At 35.8% G+C, this 16,936-nt stretch overlaps 1 protein-coding gene across 4 annotated transcripts in view; it reads right to left on the reverse strand.

The window, feature by feature from the left end:
* FRYL (FRY like transcription coactivator) overlaps nucleotides 1-16,936 on the reverse strand; it is a 261,657-nt gene that overhangs the window by 189,726 nt on the left and 54,995 nt on the right. The window contains exons 1-2 of one of the 4 annotated variants that reach the window (XM_032334263.1): nucleotides 15,935-15,953; nucleotides 4,728-4,862 (exon numbers count right to left, since the gene is read on the reverse strand). The exons of 1 other annotated variant lie outside the window; for it this stretch is intronic. The gene's annotated coding sequence lies outside the window, so the exon portion shown is untranslated. Of the gene's footprint in view, nucleotides 1-4,727; nucleotides 4,863-12,395; nucleotides 12,495-15,934; nucleotides 15,954-16,936 lie in introns of those variants that run through there. 2 more of the 4 variants (XM_032334262.1, XM_032334261.1) reach the window with 2 other exon arrangements.

A 16,936-nucleotide genomic window follows, 5' to 3' on the forward strand; every position in this document is an offset into this window, starting at 1 on the left:
AGATAGAGGGGTGTCTGGGTGGCTCAGTGGGTTAAGACTCTGCCTTCAGCTCAGATCATGATCACAGGGTCATGGGATCGAGCCCCGCACTGGGCTCTCTCTTCGGGGGATAAGCCTGCTTCCTCCTCTCTCTCTGCCTGCCTCTCTGCCTACTTGAGAAATCTCTCTCTCTCTCTCTGTCAAATAAATAAATAAATAAAATCTTTAAAAAATGCAGATAGAAATTTCTACTGAGAAGTAATCACACAAAAGTATAAAGTGATACACCAAGGGATATTTACTACATAACTTTTTTTAATAACTAAAAATTAAAATCATCCTAAATGTTCATCAATAAGACACTGATTGAATATATTATTATAGCCACACAATGGAGAGCATTTTAAGTGAGACATATTTATGCCGTATTAAATGAAAAAGCAAGTATAAGAATAGTTGGGAGAGTAAATCTCATTATTAAATTCTATAAGTAAAAATGTGTATGCACATATTAAAATATGCACAGAAAACAACTATAAAAATATGTATCACACTTGCAGAGGGTTTACAGGAACTCTCCTCTTTCTACTAAATATTACATTAATTTATATGAGCCCATATTTATTCCCTAAGATTACAAAGCTCATACTTAACACAGAACATTTTAACATTTTGAGATGTTTAAGTCAAAAATGTAAAAACTTAAAGCATTTTTTCATCTTCTTCCTAAATGATTTTCCTGTCTTTTAATATTTTCTAGTTACTATATGCAAAACTGATTTTTCTCCTAATACATAATAACTGTCATCCTCTCAGACTTTAAAAGGTGTTATATTCAATTTTGCAAGACTATAGGAAACAAAGGCACATTGAAACAAATTAATAATTATATTCAAAGATGTGACTTTATTGATATTTTACCCCAATTATTTATCTTCAGAACAAAAGAATGGGATGGGATATATTTTTAAACAAAATTTAAGTGGATTCTATAATGATAGATAAAACTCGTATCTTGGGACGCCTGGGTGGCTCAGTTGGTTGAGCAGCTGCCTTCGGCTCGGGTCATGACCCCCACCGTCCTGGGATCGAGTCCCGAATAAGGCTCCTTGCTCGGCAGGGAGCCTGCTTCTCCCTCTGCCTCTGTCTGCCATTCTGTCTGCCTGTGCTCGCTCTCTCCCCCTCTCTCTCTGATAAATAAATAAAATCTTTATAAAAAAATAAAAAAAACTCGTATCTTAATTTTCACTTATATATATCATAGGTTGTACCAATAACATTTTTTCAGTAAGTATAACACTCGTTCATCAAAATATTTTCCAGAGATCACCAAACTTTTTCTTTTACTAATGGCTTTAATCTTGATTTATGGCATCAATATTTCTCCATCTAAACTCAAAACAACAATTTTGATACTAAAAAAAATTTAGATCAAATACACCTCTACTATATTAAACATTTTTACTATTTATACTTGATTTTCAAAATAAAGATGTATGCTCACTAGACTTCATCCTTGTAAAAATAATTTTACTTTCCTAAAATATTTTAAAGAATTGAAAAGAATGCATCTTTACTTTACCCAGTTGCTGATGTGGGTGTCTGTCATAATTACTGTGGCAGAAATGGATTCCATCTTTCTCATCTATGATCTTCTCTGATGAAAGCCAACTAAGACGTCTCATCTTAAGTAATCTTGGAGAGCTTTCCGGAAAACTATCTCTAGTATCCAAAACCACATCTCCCGGAAGAATGGGAGGAACGACTCTCTTTAAAAAATCCATTTTAAGGTTCTTCTGTATTACTAGACCCACAAGCACATGGAAAGATGTTTGCACCAACTTCCTGATGAGAAGGTCAGTTACACTATTTGTGTCAAAGAGCAAAGAAACGTCACGTGAACTTAGGTGGTGCCGAACGCCAGCAGGTCAACCACCAGCTGTTCCAAAGCTGATTTTTAAGACATTTGCTGTTCACACTGATAACAAACCAAACAGCTCTAGCCCATGAAACCGCACTTCGTTCATACACAGCCATACACGTACGTGTACAATGGGTGTTAACAGCAATATGGAGACTATAAAACGCCTAGCATCTGCTTGGTTTAACATTTAGACTTTGAAAATCTAAGCTGGGATAATGTTAAGACAAATTTACTTTACTTTGGGGCGTGTCTTACTTTTTTTTTTTTTTTTTTTGGCATGTCTTACTTTTAAAGAAACTTACAACTGAAGTGCAAAACAGTAACTTGTATTCAAAAGATAATTCTTATCATTCTGAAAACTGAGACCTCAGAAACATCAAGTTTTATGGGAGATTAAAAGCAGTAATTTAAAACTTTATACTGTATTGTGAACCTTCCAAGGTACTTTTAAACACAAAAAGAACTCACTGCAGTCAATGGTGATTATCGATGGTACCAATGAAAACTTTGGCGTGAATTATCAAAAAGGATTGATAATTTAAAAATATACGGTCTAAAGAATGCAAAATTGAAGAATTTAAAGTATAAATATTTAGTTCTATAAATCCAGTAATCAACCTTACATAATTTAATTCCAAATAACTGAGCATTCTACTAAATATTTTGAAATAACAAAAGCAGCTGATCCTACCGCCTTACTGTAGTCCAGAAGCCGGACAAAATATGTCAATGAAGTGTGCCTACATGAGACTTTGAGAACTGAAATTAGTACCTCCTTTTCTCCTTTTCTTTGCCTGCCCTCTGGTGGGGGTACCAAGTGAGCAAGAAGTAAATAAATAGAAGGATCACGTAAGACAGAAACTCCCTATGTAACCAAATTTATAACTTTGAAGGATATACATTTTAATAATAATTTTTAAAAATCTGATTCACTCAGTGAGTGAGCACAATCTCATTCTAATACTCAAACAAAGAAAATAATTTACATTATTTTAAAAGATGAAGCATAAAAGTTTATATAGCTATCAGGAAAAATTGCAATATGAAGGGGTGCCTGACTGGCTCAGTCGGTTAAGCGTCTGTCTATGATCTCTGGGCCCTAGGATCGAACCCCAGATGGGGCCCCCTGCCCAGCAGAGAGCTTGCTTCTCCCTCCCCCTCTGCCACTTCCCCTGCTTGTATGCTCTTTCGCTCTCTCTCTCGTTCTATCGCAAATAAATAAAATCTTAAAAGAAAAATCTTTAAAAAATCTAAAAAGAGGGGCACCTGGGGAGCTCAGTGGGTTAAAGCCTCTGCCTTCGGCTCAGGTCGTGGTCCCGGGGTCCTGGGATAGAGTCCCACATCGGGCTCTTTGCTTGGCAGGGAGCCTGCTTCCTCGTCTCTCTGCCTGCCTCTCTGCCTACTTGTGATCTCTGTCTGTCAAGTAAATAGATAAAAATATTTTAAAAATAAATAAAAAATAAAAATCTAAAAAGAAAAAATCTAAAAAGAAACAAAAATCTTTAAAAAAAAGAAAAATTCAGAACTTTTGGTTCTAAATTGCTGAGTTTTAATCATTATTCTACCACATTGTGAAGTCAACTATTTTTTCTTTCATTCATTTAAAAGATATTAATTGAAGGTCCTCTACATGTAAAGCAGCAATATATTATTAAGGTTCAGGGAAAATTAAGAGGATTTATTAATACGTATCCTGTGTCCGGGAATCCTATAGTAAAAATGAAGGATAAACAAGGAAATCAAATGAAAGACTTAAATTTCTTACCCTAAAGCAGGACCATACTTACTAGAAAACAATGTTGCCTTTCAAAAAATGCTCCTAAGAAATGGATGCTCTCTTAACCCCTGAGCATGAAAGGATAAAAACTCCTATCTGAACATCCTATTCCCCACACACAGAAAAAAACAACTGGTTAGAACCGTAATCAGTACGTCTGAAGAGCTGAGAAGCACTGCTGTGTCTTCCGGGGTCTTTCCCTCTACTTCTCAGTAGATAGGATCACATATTCTTTCCAACTTCGGTTTGTGGTTCTCTTGAGGTCCCGTTATAGGTCTCCCTTATCTTATGGAGCCCAGAAACAGTGGTTTATAACACAGGCTGATAATGGAGGGCAAGTTCCTTTCTTTGTTCATGATATACAAGATAACCGCCTGTGTCTCTATGAACCCCACTTTCTCAACTGCACTTTCAACTGGCGAAGGAAAAGGCAAGGATTAGGTGTTACAGAAGAAGTCACAAGATTTTTCTCAGATTTCTCTTTCCACAGATGTTTGCTGAGCGCCTTCTACAATGGCCTGTGCAATGTACAAGGGCACTGAAAATATGTCTCTGCTCCCAAGGAGCTTACGATTTATTTAGGAAGGGAAAGAAACTCTCACAACTACAGTTCTTCCTGTGGGCTTGGCCAAGGCTTTGTTAAACCAGCATTGTGGTTTGATTTCCTCTGCCTAATCTGCTTCCTAACCTCCCCTCTTGGCAGGTGTTGATCCCTAACGAACATCCTGGAAGCCAGACTTTTTCAACATCAGCTTTGGAAGGACCCACCCTGAGACATACAGTATGGGGAAAGCACAGCATTTCAGGGACATTCCAGTGACAAGACTGTGCCCATCACTAGCTAAATCTATGAGGAAAGGCCATGAAGTCTCGTTGCTTGTTGATATTTCTAAGATCTTGGGTTGATGATCACAGCTTCCAACTCCTGGTACAGGAGTCAGGATTAAAAAATTATACTAGAAGTCAGTCACTCACATCCAGCATTTAAAAATCTTTTTAGACTGCACAGTCATTATTCAGTCTTTAGAATATTTATTATCATCTTACCGGAGAACTCAAGACAGTAATTTCTCGGTGGTAACTTGAATCATCTAATCCTGACTGTGGTGGGACTCTTGAGCAGTTCTGAGAGTTAAGCATTTAGGTGTTAATCATCCAAGATTCAAATAAATGGCTTCAGCTCTAAAGGGAAACAAAATATAAGATTTACACATAAGATACATTTCTAAGTACGTTTGTGGTGCTTACAGCCGTCTTTCCTTCTGAACAGATGATAAGGGAGAGTCACTGAGTGCTGTCAGTCATCTTTAATACTGCTGCACTGTATTTTTTCTAAATCTGTTATTACGAAAAAACTCAAACCAATTCAAAATTATTGAGAATAGTATAATGACCCCCACCGTTATGAACTCCTAGCAAACCATATTTCATTGATACCTCCACCCACCCCTCAACCCCTTAGCCCACCAATCTGGATTATCCTGAAGCAAATTCCTGACATGGTACCACTGCATCTGTAGATAATTCTTTATCTCTTTAAGATACAAATTTACTTTTTAAACATAAGCCAATTATGATAATATCTACAATTAACTAATTATAATTTATAACATCAAATACCAATCAGTGCTCAAATTTCCCCAACTGTATCAGAGTATTTTTTTTAAGTTCGTTCTAATCCAGATCTAAACAAAATCCATAAGGCAATTGTTACTAGGTCTCTTAAATCCGTTTTAATCTACAGTTTCCCCTCTTCCTTTCTTTTCTTCACAGGGACAAGTAATGCTTTTACTAGCCAATGCTTGAACTAACATGTCAATACCTTCATTATACAATAGAATAAACAGATTTGCAAAGTAGTTGATATACCCATGAGGCCTAGTATTTACTTCATTTACAGAAAAGTTATGGGATACATATTTTTTGAAGTCCTATTATATTAACTGATGGAGTTAGGGGTTATAAGTTATTATACCACATCTAAAACAACTGGATGGGGGCGCCTGGGTGGCTCAGGGGATTAAAGCCTCTGCCTTCGGCTCAGGTCATGATCCCAGGGTCCTGGAATCGAGCCCCGCATCAGGCTCTCTGCTGGGCGGGGAGCCTGCTTCCCCCTCTCTCTCTCCCTGCCTCTCTGCCTACTTGTGATCTCTGTCTGTCAAATAAATAAATAAAATCTTTAATAAATAAATAAATAAAACAACTGGATAGTTACTAAGAATAAAACCAATGAATACAGAGAGTTATCTTTTTACTATACATAAGAACTCAGGTAATTGTACATATTCCATGTTTTTAATACCACTGAAAGTCTTGGCATTTTTCAATAGCTAAATAGGCCACATTTTAAAACTGGCATTGAATATTCAAATTAACTTCATTTGAAATCATAACCGGTTTTTTACTACTTTTTTTCTGTTTAATGAATTTAATCTCCAACCCAAGAGAAAGGACTAACTACTCTCTGAAATATTAATTTTGAACTTAACCTTAATTTAAAATTCCCTTAGCCAAGTTAGAAAAATATGATATTCTATTTGCTGACAGGCATAACTGATTAAATCATGATTAAAACCAAACCTTCGAAGCCAAAGAACTTATAAATATGAATATTTTGACTGCCCCACCAAGTTATTTCTGAATCTGTAAACAAAACGATATCCGCAATTCTACCATAATTCTTGATACTGTTTTATCATCTTAGGTCATGGAATCATTTCTCCCTCAAAGCAAATAAAGCTTATATGACAAACAGCCCATCTTTCCTGTCTATATTGGGTAGTACAGTCACAGAATAGTCTGTATTTAATGAAATTTAAACTTTCACTTCCTCTTCTAGGACAAATCACAAAACCAATTACTCCTAGAGTACAAAGCAGTTTTAGGAATACTATAACTTCAAAGAGGACCGATTTGTACCAGGATGCCCAGGTCTCTCATTGTGCTTCTGTTTTGAATTTCTTGTTCAGACACAGCAAAAGCTAATGCCATGCTTTTTATAAAAATGTGTTTTCTCTTCTTGTAACCATATTGTCAGAGCACTGTGTCATTTCAAGACTTCCCAATCTGTCTAGAATTTTCTATGACAACTTAACGATACAAAACCTTCCTATTTCCAACTTCCACTTTTGATCAAATAAACATAGGTCTTTGGTTACCTTGGGAAATGGTTGGTTTACACCTCTCTGGCCTTCATTATGGGTTATAGTCATTTTTAGCAGAGTTGGGTTTTATTGTTTACCTTTTGGTTTGGGGTTTCTTTCTGCATGTCAACTGTCTTCTCCATCTTGTGTCCGTATATACTCACTTAACATGGGACTCATTTTAACTCTCCTTTCACTTGATTAATTTGGAGAATATTTTATCTACAAAAAGAGTCATTTCTATTACTACTTTTGACATGGTTAAGGTCAAACAGGTTGTAACTGAGGTCCTGGTGTACATGTAATCAATGCTATAGTTTCTTATTTTAAGAAAAAAGTCATATAAACAAGAGTGACCTGCAGAGGTCAGTTGGTATTGGGCAACACTGAAGAAACTGTAAATAGTCAACCAGCACAAGCTTTGAGGAGTAAGGCTTTAAACATGCAGCAAGAAAAATGGTCTAGAAGCGTCCATGTGCAATAAATAAAGAGAACAGTGGCCCAGCTCTGGTGCTCGGGAGGATCTCAGGTCAAATGAAGTCCTCCAAGGACAGCCTTGTTTCACTTCAGCCCAAAAGTAAAAGAGAAAGTTGAATGGGTGTTCAGAAAGCACATTAACCTCATTTCCTTTCTGAACAGGATTACTAGAATTATAAAGAACAGAAATCTATAAATTTAATGTATCTTAACTGTAGGAAGACACTTGAAGTATAGGTCTACAATTTACAATGATACAGAAAATAATCTCAGGCAAACAGAGCAAAAATTAAGAGTAAATGAATCTCAGGGATGTTCATTATAATATTCTTAATGCTTGTCTATATACTTCATAATTTCAAAAGGAGAACAAGGCAGTTATGACGTCTAGCACAAAGTAGAAAGAAAAGAAAAGAAAAACTTAATTATTACATAACTGATGAGAAGGCTGCTTCATAAAGAAATGGAAATCCCTGCTTACTGTGTTTTTAAGGAAAAAGCTGTTAGAAAATGCCATAGAAATGGTTATCCCACTAGGTGAAATAATTAACTTCAAGGATTCCAACTCAAAACTCTAAATTTGACTTCTGGATGTATTTGATACTTACACGGTTGACCTTGAACAACATGGGGTTAAGAGTGCTGACTTACACACAGTCAAAAATCTGCTTAGACTTTGACTCCCCAAAAACTAAACTGCTAAACTTCCTGTCAACCATTGACAGGAAGCCTTACCAATAACAAACAGTTGCTTAACACATATTTTGTAGGTTGTATGTGCTATATACTATATTCTTACAATAAGGAGAAAAATGTTCAGAAAATCATAAGAAAAAAGACATACTGCATTTATTCACAAAAATCCATGTCTACTGGCACACTTGCAAACCCGTGATGTTCAAGGGTCAACTGTGCTTGAATACTAAAATATGTAGGGACTAGAAATTCATTATATTTCAACTAAAGAAAGAAACCAGATTGCAAGATATGTAATCTATGAGGGCAAATTCCTGCCCTTCTATTAAAATTATTCTGGGAATCTCACAAGGCCTGTTAAAATGATGCAAAAGACCAAAATGATTCAAATGTTCTGACAGCCTTTTAGAATAAGGATGTGATCGTTTTCAAATAAATTTAGAATAATCACAGCTCCTATTCACAGTAGCAAAATAATTTGGAAAAATATAAAATCCAGTAATTTTTTTAATCTGCCAAAAATTTTATAAAGTATGAGAAATCTATTAACATAAAATCAAGTGCAGGCAGCAAACAATTATTCAAATATCTTTTATGTCTGACTGGTAAAAATCATTAACATAAAAAAAGTACCATCATCCCTTTAATTAACAAAGAAAACTGATGATTCACAAAATCTACAGCTTCCATCACAGTTCAATTTTTAGAAATTCACTTTTTCTCTAATTTTAGAAATGCTATCGTTTTTACAATTTTTAAACTGGGCTTGCACCTTTACCCTTCTGTTATTCTTTTTTACTTTCTCCCAAATTTCAATTTTAAGGAGTACAGAAACTTATTACACTAAGGTAATGACAGATTATGCTATATTACCTGCTAAAAATGCTGTATAATGGTACTGAGCTAAAATAGGGTTTCACTGCAAAAAAAAAAAAAAGAAAGAAAATCTAAATTTCTTGCTGATAAAGCAACATTCTCTGTAGTTAAATTTATCAACATTTTGTTGATTTTACATTTTTACCCAGAATAGCAGTTGTTATCATACTACTTGATCTAATGAAAACAAGTGGCAAAATTTTCCATTCAAAAAATTTAAGGGGAAGTTTTGTACAAAGGTTTCATTCATTGAATCAAACGAAAACAGCACCAGAGCACTAGCACTACATTTTCTAATATACTGATGAATATGTATGGTTTAGAATAATTTTCCTATTACATTTCCATACTGGCATGGAAAAAGAAGAGGAATTCAATCCCAAAAGTATCATACCAATGTTCTGCCTACTCATCTAGATTTAAACACCAAGAGAAAAATTTTATTTTTCGTATTTTTTAAAAAGATTTTATCTATTTATTTGACATAGAAAGAGTACAAGCACAGGGAGCAGCAGGCGGAGGGAGAGAGAAGTAAGTTCCCCGCAGAGCAGGGAGAGCCGACACAGGGCTCGATCCCAGGACCCTGGAATCATGACCTGACCCAAAGGCAGACTCTTAACCAACTGAGCCACCCAGGCATAACCAAGAGAAAAATTTTAAATAAATGTAAAAGCAGATCATTAAGACATCAACCTCACTAAATCTGGAATGTATTCCAGTCTCTAACTTCTATAAATCTATCACTATCCATGCCATATATAAATGTACAGAAATCATACATTCAACAAAGACTTACTAAGCAGACCTACATGCCGGGAACGGACAGAGAAGTGAATAAAACAGACAAAAATCCCTGACCTCATGAGGCGCACCCTCCAACAGAAGCTTGAGTTTTTGGGAGTCTTTCATTTAAGAATCTGAAAAAACTGCTGAAGGTCTCTCCTTCCAAAATGCACATATATACCTAATTTTGCAGTGTATGAACCTTTCCAATCCAATCATTAATCATGGGTTAAGAACCCCTGATAAAAATCCTCCTTGTGTTTATTTTCTAGTTCTGCCGTTTATAGCAGTTTCATAATTTTACTGTTCATAGTAAAAAAAATAATAATAATAACACTTTTTCTCCATTAAAATACTTGTAGCCTTCAAATTTCAATGTAATGTTTTCTATTTATTCCAATCGTACCTCTTACAAATTTCTAGGCTGTCAGATTACCTTTTATCAATATTCGTCTTTCTAAAAAACTCGATCCTAATGTCTCTGGTAGCTTCACAAGGAAATTTTCTGATTTCGTTAATTATTCTCTGGACCCCCTTGAATTAAAATCCCCTTCCCACTACCCAAATCTCCTGTTAGTCTTTGAAGCAAGGTCACCCACAGAATCTCTGGAAGAAATATGCTCAAGAGAAACCACAATAAAACCTTAAATCATTTAACAGAAACTATCAACTAATTAACCAAAAATTTTCTGTTTTTGCTTGTCACAAGAACAGTGCCTCCTTAGAAAATAACAAAAAATGGGGAAAGATCTTTTTTCTTTAAAAATGCAACCCCTAAAATATTTTCTGGGGTCACTACAGTCTCTAATCAAGGTGCTGTCTGTTTTATATGCATAATTTTTAAAGTTATACAATGGAAGTCACACCCTGAGGTCCTATCAGGTAAAACATCAAAGAAACTGCATGCAAATATGTATGAATATTTTGTACATTTTTATAAAACAATTTCCAATAAAAAGGTTGCTAGGCTAATTCAAGTTTTAAATTTTTCAGAAAAATGAAAAAGCAAATGGTCGCAGGGTCATAAAAGTAAATGAGCACCACAGAAACTCCCAAAGTTGGTCTCTTCTCTCTTCCTGTTTACGGTCTCCAGCAGGCTTAGAGAAGCCTGACTTTTTATAAGAGCAACTATGAAAGCACAAATTCCCCTTGATGTTTAGATGATCTCTTTCTCCCAAATTTATAGCCCCCAAACAACTTAAGTCTAAGGAGGAATGATCATTTGTCATCTTCAATCTCAAGATTTGTATCAAAAGCTTTTAAGATGTTTTATATTCTTTGACCCAATAATTCTACTTCTAAGACCTTTTTTCTAGGAAGATAATCAGAAGTACACATACAGATTTATTCGCAAAGATGTTCACTGTACCATTATTCCTATGAGCAGAAAGCTATAGAAGAGGCACAGAAATATACACCATGGAATATTCAGGAAATAAAGTGTTATCTGTCAATTAAATAAGACTTTTTACTACTATACCACAATAGTCACCATATATCTTAAGGTAAAAAGAGAGTAACCGAACAGTATTTAGAGTATTTTTCCAAATGTTTGGGAGTTAAAACTACATTTGGAAGCAAAGAATAGGGAAGCCTGGTTGGCTCAGTAGGAAGGCTGTGAGACTCTTAATCGCAGGGTCATGAGTTAAAGCCCCATGGTGGGTGTAGAGATTACTACAAAAAATAAACTGGAAAAAAAAAAAGCAAACAATATAAACATAGAAAGATAGAATCAAATTGTCAAGGCACTGAATCTCTGTGTCCCTATTGCCTCACCTACAAAATAAGAATAATAAAACCTCTCACAGCTATTAGGAGAATTAAGTATAAAAGATGAAAAATGTTTAGTGACTGACACACAGTAAGTACTGAATAAATGTTTATTATTTATTAATTTGTATCACATATTCTGACAACCTGATGTGTAACACTTCCAAAAAAATGTAATGAAGAAATAAAAATCAGTCATAATTCTAACACCTAGAGAGAGCCGCTTACTAATTCATGTTAATATCTGGGTTCATTTCTTTCAGGTCTTCCGATATGGACTAGATGTTTTATAAAAGTGGTGTCACACTGTATCATTTCTAGCAATTACAAAACATTTTATAAATACATTATGTGCATTTAATCATTTCATTATTATTGAGTAAGGTTCAACTCTTCACTGTTATAAATAATATTGCAGTAAATATCTTAATTGGCAGTCTTTGTATACATTTTTTTTTTAAGATTTTTATTTATTTATTTGACAGACAAAGATCACAAGTAGGCAGAGAGGCAGACAGAGAGGAGGAAGCAGGCTCCCTGCTGAGCAGAGAGCCCAATGCAGGGCTAGATGCCCGGACCCTAGGATCACGACCTGAGCTGAAGGAAGAGGCTTTAACCCACTGAGCCACCCAGGCGCCCTGTATACATCATTTAAATTCCCTCAAGAAAGAATCTAGGACCAAAATTTCTATCTCAAGCCATGTGAAAGGCACTTGGCTTCTTTCCTCTGCTGACCTGTATGGAATGCAGACACACACTAGGTGTTCAAAAATGCTGACTTCTCCTTTTTCTCCAGGGGCACTTAGAAGATAATCATTTGCTTTCTCACTGTAACTTTTCTATTGTTTTTTGACACAAATGCTTACCAAGTATTTCACTTTTTTTCATTTAGCCCATTTAAAGGATCTCACATTTCCTTTGTATCGCTCTAATATCCCCAACACAATCTGAGTACTCAGAACTTCAGTACCTTCCCCAAAAGGTGAAGATTCTAGCTTTATAGGTCTAGAAATGAAGTCCTGGTCTCTTGGCAACACATCCTGAAATATTTATGGATGATGTTTCATGGCCAGGAGACAGCATCAAGAGACAGCATCAAGGTACCTGGGAACTGGAGAAAGGGAGTGGGTAAAGGTAACAAAAAGTTGATAAATGTTGAAGCTGGGGATGGTCACATGAAAAATTACATTTTTTAATTACCTTTGGTGGGAGACATTGTTTTTAAATCTTTAAAAAATATAATTATTAAAATCTATAAAACAATGGTAAGTTTTAGCTTGTACCATAATTCTTACAGATTAATTCAATGATCATAAAAAAAAAGCAAGACCAAACATATTTAAGCCAAATTCGAAAGCGAAGTAAACAACCACAGTATTTAGAATCTCTCAATTATACTTGCCAGTAATTCCCACAGATAAAAACATACTACAATGCCTTTTTCCAAACCATGGCTTCAGCATACCATGCTGATTCTCCAAAACAATATTAGTATTTATATTGTGCATTACAAGAATACAATTATGCCTCTGTATGTGCCCACATGAATATCTGATAAGTAGTTTTATTATGTACTAGTATTAAATAATCCAAATTCTCTTGGTGCTTAAATCACATCTTGGTACCAAGTTAGGCACATTGTAAACAACACTTACAAATTAACAGTTAGCTCCACCAACATGTTTTTTGTACCCAGAGGCAGTGCAATGAAAAAAACAACAAACAAACAAACACCTCACTGCATGACTTTTATTCAGATGAACTGTGGTAAAAAATCACCTGTGTATATTTCTACCTGGTATATTTCTACCTGTGTAGAAAAGTTTACCTTGATGTCAGGTCACGATAGCAAGAGAGCATTGCAAAAAGAAGAAGTCATATATCTAGGGATAAGTATCAATGGCTGCTCCCCAGGTTTAAAATAAAGGTGAAATAGACAGATTAGAGAGATGTTTCCAAACTCTCCTCTGCCGTAAAAAAAAAAATTAAAAAAAACACACTGCATATAAATGTACTTATAATACATTTTATGTAACAACCCAGAATATATATATGTGTGTGTGTTATGTATACATACACACACCCACATGATACACTTGAAATAATAATCCGCAATACATTTTGGTAAGTCTCCAATCTATTTTTAAAAAGTGTTACATTCTAGTCACTACCCACTAAAATAATTTCTTGAGTTCATAGTTTTAAATCCCTAGACTTAAAAAAAAAATGGCCCACAATTCCTCCTGCTTACTAACAAAGGAGATGGAAGAGATACTTGAAAAGCTACACATTTCACACCAGCCAATCATCCGCCTGCTTGAACTCTCTCCCCGGCACAGAAAATGACATTATTACTTATCTGGGAGGATGGGGAGGTAAGGGACAGAAAACAATGAAGTGGGTTGGAATCAAAAGACTGCTGCTTACACACACACACACACACACACACACACACACCCATCCAAGAGAAGATAATCTCTCACACTTATTCCTGTTCTAAAATTCTGTGGTTCTAAGAACTGGCTCTGACAGTATGAGTCCCGAAAGGGTAAAAAATTAATCGTTGCTCTCCCACAGTGCCTAGCAAAATGGCTTTCATAAAAATAATAAAGCACTAAATAAAAATTAAATTTGACTATTAATATGCAAACTAAGCATATTTTTATATATTAGTTATTATAATTTTATATATTTACATATAAATGTAAAGGTTTCATCAAACCTACGCTGTCTACACACTATTAAATGTAAAAAAAAATCAATGCTATTGTGTATTATTTGAAATCTCACAAGCATAAAAATATAAAATATATTATGTGTATGTCTACATATGTATCTGTATATATAATATCTATGTGGCAAAGCAAATACCATTTTTATTACATTGTCCATAAAGGGATAAAACAACTCACTGTAAAATTATTCTAAAACTCAGAATCAAATTATACACTAACTTTTAGTTTCAATCATACTTTTTTCCCCTCTACCTGCTTAATGATATTATTAATTAGTAAAGAAATCAGCAAAACTAGGCCCTGTACAAACAAAAAATAACAGCAAACAACTGGGCAATATAAAACTTTCATAATTCAACCATGATTTATAGTACTCCACAGTTCACCAGTTCTTGGTTCAAATGATCTCCTCTGGTTTTGTCTTAGAAGGAACAGTTTTCTCCGAAAAAAAAATCTCAATGACATCAAAGTTTTGCCTATATATATTAACTTTCAGTAAATTATTACAGTTTAATTGAAGCAGGGCAGTGGTGGGGAGGAAAAAAGAGCCTACATAAAGGACTTTCAATTTTAAATCCCAATAAAACTTTTTATAGGGGTTCCTGGGTAGTCCAGGTGGTTGGGTGGCCAACTCTTGATTTGGGCTCAGGTCATCATCTTAAGGGTTCTGGGATCAAAATCCGTATGGCTCCATGCTCAGTGCAGAGTCTGCTTGGGATTCTCTCTCTCCCTCTCCCTTTACCCTTCCCCCTGCTCTCTCGCGCTCTCTCTCTCTAAAATAAATAATCTTTTTTTTTTTTAAGATTTTATTTATTTATTTATTTGACAGACAGAGATCACAAGTTGGCAGAGAGGCAGGCAGAGAGAGAAAGGGAGGGAAGCATTCGTCTCCCTGCCGAGCAGAGAGCCCGATGCGGGACTCGATCCCAGGACCCTGAGATCATGACCTGAGCTGAAGGCAGCGGCTTAACCTGCTAAGCCACTCAGGCACCCTAAAATAAATGATCTTAATAAAAAAAAAAAAAAAACCTTTTATAAATAAGGACAATAAAGCCAATCCTTATACCTTTTATAAGCTATAAAATGCCAAGTGATGCAACAAAGACCCCTTTCTCAGGATAACCTGAAAACTACAACACAACTTTCACCTTCTTTCCATAAGGTCTACCTAAAATTCCTATTAGTTTGAGGTTTTGAATTACTTGGGAAAAAATTTGAAAATTTAACATAATTAACATAATTTCTGAGGAAAATGTTTACAAACGTTTTCATTACTAAAAGGATATTCTTTTAAAGATTTATTTATGTTGGGGGGAGAGAGAGCACGAGCCGGAGGGGCAGACGGAGAGAGAATGTGCTAAGCGCAGAGACTGACCTCGTGACCCTGAGATCATGACCTGAGCCAAAACCAAGTTAGACAGCAACCAACTGCATCACCCATGCACCCCTAAAAGAATAATGTATTTTATTTTTTTTATTTATTTATTTTAATTTATTTGACAGACAGCAATCACAAGTAGGCAGAGAGGCAGGCAGAGAGAGAGGGGGGAAGCAGGCTCCCTGCCAAGCAGAGAGTCTGATGCAGGGCTCGATCCCATGACCCTGGGGGTCAAGACTTGAGCCGAAGGCAGAAGCTTTAACCCACTGAGCCACCCAGGCACCCCAAGAATAATGTATTTTAATAAGAAATTCCAAATTTCCAGTTCTGGTTAACATTTCTCACCTTTTCCCAGATTTCTAGATTTTAACTACTAAAAACCAAAATTAAACATACCTTGAAAAAGCTTCATGGAGAAGGACTTGAAATGTTCCTTGAAACAAATGAAGGAAATAGAGAATTTGCACTGGCATAAGAGAAAGAAATAAGAATGGGTATGATGGGAGTGGTAGAGGATACAGGATAGGATTAGTTTCTCTTGAGGTCTTTCATTAAAGATTTGTTAGCGATAACATCCAACGATATTACTGGACCAGTTAATGAGGAGTCTCCACAAGTCCCAGGGAGACATGCACTTAACTCATGGTCAAGCCTGAGTTCCCAGGATGTGCACTAAGTGGTACCTACAGAGACACAACCATTACCACCCAGAAACTTACAGACCAGCCAGAAAAGACAACATGTGATGACAGTTTCAGGTGCTTTGGCAAAAGTTACCCAAATACGTGCAAGCAACAATCAGATACAGACAAGGGAAACAATTTTCAGTGTAAGTGGAAGAGGGGACAGGAAAGACCTCTCCAAGTAAGCGGGGCTCACCATCTCTGCAGTCAGAAGACTCACTGCATCGACAATCTGGGACTCTACAAACAACTTGTTGCCTCTCTTGGAGGAGACAGCTAGCTGTTGATTAAAAAAAACAAAAAACTGGGACACCTGGGTGGTTCAATCAGTTAAGGTGTCTGCCTTTAGCTCAGGTCACAATCCCAGGGTCCTCGGATCAAGTCCCACATAGGGCTCCTTGCTCAGCAGCAAGCCTGCTTCTCCCTCTGCCTGCTGCTCCCCGCTGCTTATGCTTGCCTGCTCTCTCTGACAAATAAATAAAATCTTTTAAAAATTTTTTAAAAAATAAATAAGATAAATTAAAAATAAAATTTTTTTTAAAAGCCAATCATTTAAGTAACCTATTAAAGCTCAAAAAAACATGAGTGTAGGCCTGTGAGCCACAGCTTCCCCATGTGACAAGCTCCGAAGTTGGGTGCTATCCCATACCATCCTTGTTACGCAACGGTGCCTGGCTTTATCCCAGAAATGGTGATCTTGGGGACGCCTCCTCCC

The sequence above is a fragment of the Mustela erminea genome, chromosome 2 (assembly GCF_009829155.1).
Source record: "Mustela erminea isolate mMusErm1 chromosome 2, mMusErm1.Pri, whole genome shotgun sequence".
NCBI classification, from domain to species: Eukaryota; Metazoa; Chordata; class Mammalia; order Carnivora; family Mustelidae; genus Mustela; species Mustela erminea.